This window comes from Notolabrus celidotus, chromosome 4, assembly GCF_009762535.1.
Source record: "Notolabrus celidotus isolate fNotCel1 chromosome 4, fNotCel1.pri, whole genome shotgun sequence".
Classification (NCBI taxonomy): Eukaryota; Metazoa; Chordata; class Actinopteri; order Labriformes; family Labridae; genus Notolabrus; species Notolabrus celidotus.
The window spans coordinates 34,978,833-34,984,801 of NC_048275.1; positions in this window are offsets into that span (position 1 = coordinate 34,978,833).

Consider the following 5,969-nt stretch of genomic DNA (forward strand, 5'->3'; position numbering starts at 1 on the left):
CTTGGGGGCTATGACCTTGAGAAGCTGTGTGACTGTGAGGTCTGCAAACATCCAGGCATGATGTTGATTAATGCTTCTGGGTGTTACGAGATTGTGCAGCTAAAAAAGAGACCTCCCTCTGGACCCTCAGCCATGAGAGAGGCCACTGATCCATGATGTGCCTGCTCTGAGGCGTCGCAGAAGAGACACACGTACTGTGGGCTACAAGGAGAGTCTAAATTTATCAATATTTTGAATCATGATTGATCACTAAATTTCAATAATTAATGTCAGTTAATAACATTTCAAATCGTATGTTTAAGTTTCCATTATTTGTCATATCTAGAACAGTTGTGGGACAGCTACAGGGGTGTGATCTGAAACCATGATTTTGAGGTAGTAAAGAGTTTCAAGGTGCTTATTCTGATAAATAAAGCTTTTATTTTTATTTGCTTTGTTAAAGCAAAAGAGTTTGTGAGTCCAATCAGAGTCAATATGCTTTGCAGTTGTTCCAAGATAATTTGGTTAGTTCCCTTTCTTCCAATGATCCCTGGTCAATGTGACAGCATTTGCACTTTTCAGGAGTTCCAGATTGGTTGTTTTTTCTGTTTGCATTAAACCTTTGTTCCCTGCAACCGTGAGGTCGCAACATGAGGACGTCTCTTCACAATTTGACAGGCCTGCCATCAGCCACCACACATTGATGTAGTTAACTTCTTTGCTTTGATTTCCAAATTTGTGAAGTCCAATATAGTGCCCTGCTAGCTTTTGTGTTGCAGTTCCCTACTGACATCAGTCCGATTAGCTGCACCTGCATGCTTAGCTCGTACTTGGTAGCTCAAACTTGAAGTACTGTGTTGGTAGATAAACATGTTGACACTGACAGCCCGGGCAGTTGTCATCTCACGGCCAGCATATTGTTGGCAGCAGTGAGAGTGGCCTATAAAAATGAATCTTACCTCCAGTGTTTCCTCATTATGAACTCATGATAGTGTTTCCTCCGTTCCTCAGTCACTCAATTCCTGTTTTATGTAGCTCTTTGTTGTATTCCTTTGTCCTTTGTTGGTTGGCATGTTGTCTTTTTGTCTTGAGGTTGAACCCAAGCGGCAACCTTTGGTCTAAAAAGATGAACTGCAGTTCATCGAGGATCCAATTGAGGCTGGCTCCAGAAGTAACGGAAATCACATGCACACTATTTAAAGAAGACGATCTTTACAGCAGAAATAAACATGTTTACAGCCTGGTACAAAAAAACGAATGTAGTCTGGATAGCTCATTTCTTGATCGGCTCACACTGTACAGGGGATTTTTTTTTCTAACACAGCAATTTCGAAGATATTAAGACTACGAGTTTTCCATTATGAGAGGCACAGCTGACTTGATTGACAGGTGGGAACACTGTATCTGTTAGCGAGGAGGCTCAAAGCCCGCCTCTTTATGTCACACTCGCTCGACAGAAGTTATGTTGAGTTCAACATTTCCAATATGGCTGCCGAATACGATTGGCCTCAAAACAGCACTTCAGAAACAGATGGTTGATGTCACAGATACCAAGTCCAGTATTTATAAAGTCTAGGTTGAACCTTGTGCATTAGCCTGGGTTTGTGGTACATTTGACATATGAAAAGTGTTATACATATTAAGTCAGATTGATTGATAAAATTGTTTTCGTTGCAGAGTCAAATCTAAGAAGGAGCCGTTGTTAAGCAGAAACTGAATTGGTGAAAATTAGATCCTAACTTCAAGTTTGTCACTTAACATGAAAGAGCTGAAACACACCATGCTCCAGCAAATCTCATCAGTTGTAATGAGACAGATATATTTGTAGTTTAGAAACCATTTCCTTGTGTTAGTCCTGTTTGAGATAATTAAGAAGGGGATGCGTGGAAAATGCTGATCCCATGGGACTCCATACATTAGCATTGCATATCTTAAATGAAGGTAGTAAAAAAAAGGCCCTTCGTAGTGTATATTTTGTTTGTAAATCATCGAAGCCCCTTTGGAATATGCCATTATATAAAACTTTTTGAGCATTGACTCCTCTATCCTCCTGTTGAGGGAGTGAGAACTGTTAGTTTTATTTTCAGTTAGGAGTGAAAATGTGTTAAATATGGTTGAGTGGTGAAGTCATTCAAATTCTCAGGAGTGCAAGTTGTGAGTAAATACGATATTATAGGGCCCAAAAGGAATACATTAGATCTTAAAATCTGTGAGGTAATGAAACATTCTCCTCAGCTGATCTCCAAGAAACAGATGAGTTAGGACTGAACCACATACAAAGAAGGTGTAATACAAAGGGTATCTAGTATTTGTTAAAATTAGGGAGAGCTATTTCTTCCCTGTGCCTTGTTTCAATGGAGACTAATGAGCTTCAGGTGGAGCCTCTTGCCTGTCCTCATGAATTAAGAAACTAGCAAACAAAGTCTCCAGCTGACGTTGGAAGGAGCAAGAGGGATCATTGAAGAACTAAAATTAACACCAGGGAAAACATCAATTTTTACTATTGATTGGTGGGCCTGAAATGAAATTGGGAAGTTGGAACAGTTTTCAAGGTCTCTGTCGATGTTGTTATATATACCATGAAAATTTTAGCAGGCAATGGAAGGCATAAAGAGAAAGATATCACAGACAAGATACCTAAAACATGTTCGAAATAAACTGCACTGAAGTGCCCCTTTGGATTCTGTTGTAATACATAAAACATTACAGATTGCCTTTCTCTGGTGCCCTTTCAGTGGAAAATGCATGAAAATGTGTCCTCTGGATGCCCTTCAAAGGTATGAAACGTAAAAAAGTGCCCTCTGGATACACTTCTAACTTAATGTGGAAAAATTCCCTCTGTTCCCTCACAGTTAGTAAATTGTTAAAATAAAAAAGTGTCTTCTAGGCTCCTCTTCACTGGATTGAATGCACAATATAGTGCCCTTTGGATGCCCCTCCAGTGAATTAGATGTAAAAAAAAAAGTGCCCTCTTCATGACTATTTCAGTAAATGATGTGAAAAGACCTCCTCTGAATGCCCTTTTATTAAACTCCACCAATAAAGCACCCTTTGGATGCCCTTCTGATCAACTTAATGTGAGAAAGTGCCCTCTAATGCCCTTACAGTTAATTGTGTTATGTATTGTTAATCATGCAATATAATCAACAATATAGAAATATATCAATAGTTTTGTGTTTTCCTTTTTCATAATTGAATTTCCACCACAAATGGTCACATACATATTCATCATGATGCAGGAAATAAGTAATGCTCAAAACATTCTGTGAAAGGATCCCAGACTTGTTACCTCTGCATCAATACATTTAAATTTCCCCTGAACTGTGAGTACTAGGGGTTTGAAAGGGGATGGCCTCCTTTTTGGGGGGTTTTCGCCCCTGCCCGTCAAACAGCCTGAGTACACCACTGCCTGAAACTCTTCACCACAGCTTTGTGAAGCAGCAGGGTATATTGAAAGTGAGTCCAGTTGCTTCAATACTGATTTTATCACATTAATTTGAGATCAAGACACTGAACTAAATGACTTGAAGTCAGAGGGCAGATGTGGAATTGAAGGGCTACCATTACCCAAGGAAAGGAGGATTCAAAAATCAGCATTCAATGAAATCCTAAAGAATGCTGTCTGACTTGTTGAGCCAGCGGTTCTAGAGAGAGAGAAAAACAAGAAGTTGGGAGAGGGGCGAGCATAAGTCTGAACTTAAATCTTAAACCTACCTCAGGTGTGAAGTCCTCAGATGCCATGGTGCACTGTTTTAAAAGATGGGATTATTTACAGGATGAGGAGAAGCAGAGTGTTCCCAGCTGTTTAGTGTCAGCAACATGTTCTCCACGATAGATCACATCAATTAGGCAAAACATGTATATATGTTATAAAAAATATGTTATAATTTGAAACTGTTGATTCATTATCACCTTATCACAATGCTTTGTCATATTTTACATAGTTTGACAGAAGTTAGCCTGTTGGAGCAATCAGGCATGACAGTCAGCACATATCAAACACCTCAATGAGAAAAGAGCTCTCAATGATATGCCAGATAGAGAGAAAACTATTTCTGCACAGGCAGCAACCTCCAGTCTGGAAACATGAGGCAACTGTGGAAGTGCTAAAAACTGCAGTCTATCGAGGATCTGCTTGAGGCTGGCTCCTGAAGTACCGTAAATCACATACACACCAATTAAAAAAAGCTGATCTTTACAGCAGAAACAAACATGTTTATAGCCTGGCAATTTTGAAGATATCAAGATTCCGAGTTTTCCATTATGAGAGGCACAGCTGACTTGATTGACAGGCGGGAACACTGTAGCTGTTGGCTAGGAGGCTCAAAGCCCGCCTCTTTCGACACACTCGCTCGACAGAAGTTATGTTGAGTTCAACATTTCCAATATGGCTCCCGCCGACAAATGGCTTCAAAACAGCGCCTCAAAAACAAATGAGTGACGTCACGGATACTACGTCCATTTATACAGTCTATGGTTATTAACAAAGACCCAACATCAAGAGAGGATAAGATCCAGTCCCATCTTACAGACAGGACTCAGTCTGATCTCATCTTAATCCACCATGAGCAGAGCACTTTACAGCATTTAGCAAGTTACAGTGACAAGGACAAACTTCCTTTAACAGGCAGAAACCTCCAGCAGGACCAGACTCATGTTAGACACACATCTGCCTCGTTACAAACTAACTAGTTTTAATGTATGGTTTTGTTTGGACTTTACACTAACTTAAGACACAACTTATACACAACTGGTGCAGCAGGCCACAACTTAGTTCCTGTCACCTTTCGTGTCCCCTGCCTTCCCTCCGAGAGTCCGCTGACTGCTCAGCCTCAAGCTATGAGAGAGTATAGCTTAGATATTATGCAGCAGCTGCTGTTGCAAGGTGAAATTGAAATGTAATAGAGGCGTTCTTCTGGAAACAGCAGCAGATGGCAATCCATTATGAAATCCTTCACTAAACCTGCATTAAGATTAATACAAATATTAAATATGTCTTTGAGATTGACACAAAAATCCTCATTTATGAGAGTGGACATACTGAACCTCCAACATAACGCTCTGGAGGGTATGCCCAGCCTGTTGAAACAATACTATGGACTGGTAAAGAGCAGTGTGTTTTTCAACATATAAAAAACATCCAGTCTTGAAAAATTGAGATGTTTTGCTGAGTAAAAGCTTTAATGCTTTGATTAGAAATACAGTGTGGGGCATGGGTCTACTAAACTAAACATAGACAGAAACGTTTGTTTATATGTGGAAGCTTTAAGTAGATTATTGCAATTCACTCTTCACTTGCCTCAGTAAAACGTCTCTAAAACAATTAGTTCAAAATGCTGCAGCCAGACTTGTAACCAGAACTTTCAAAAGGTCTCATATAACACAAATTCTATCATCTCTTCAACAGACAGAGAGGACTGTAGAAATTGTAACAATGCAGAAACAAAATACAACTCAAGAAATAAAATAGTATAAACGCAAATTTAAAATCAAACTAAGTTGTCTGTGCTTGGAGTAACTTAGTCGCTGTTTATATTCCATGGTGTAGTTATTAGAGATTTCAAGCAATGTTTTCTAAATAAACATAATGTAACCGAATGTACTCCTATGTATTCTTCACTGCACGCATGTTTGTGAAAATACAATGTTTTGAGATTTTTTAAGAAGTACTTTGAATACTTAAGTATTTTTAAAAGCAAGTACTTCAGTACTTTAACTCTAGTAATAATCTTACATATACTTTGACTTAAGTAATGAAGCTGTGTACTTTGTCCACTACTGCATAAATTGATAAATTAGAACTATTCAAACACTCAGGTAAATAAAAATGTTGCAATGAATATTATAAATAGCCAATGTGTTTTATTTTTAAAATGCTTCAGACACATTGAAGTCTAATTGTGAGGCCCTATCGGACACTTATATTCTGGTTTGTTGTGGATCGTGTTCTACAGCTCAGTCAAAGATGAGTTTGTGAAGCTTCAGCGTTT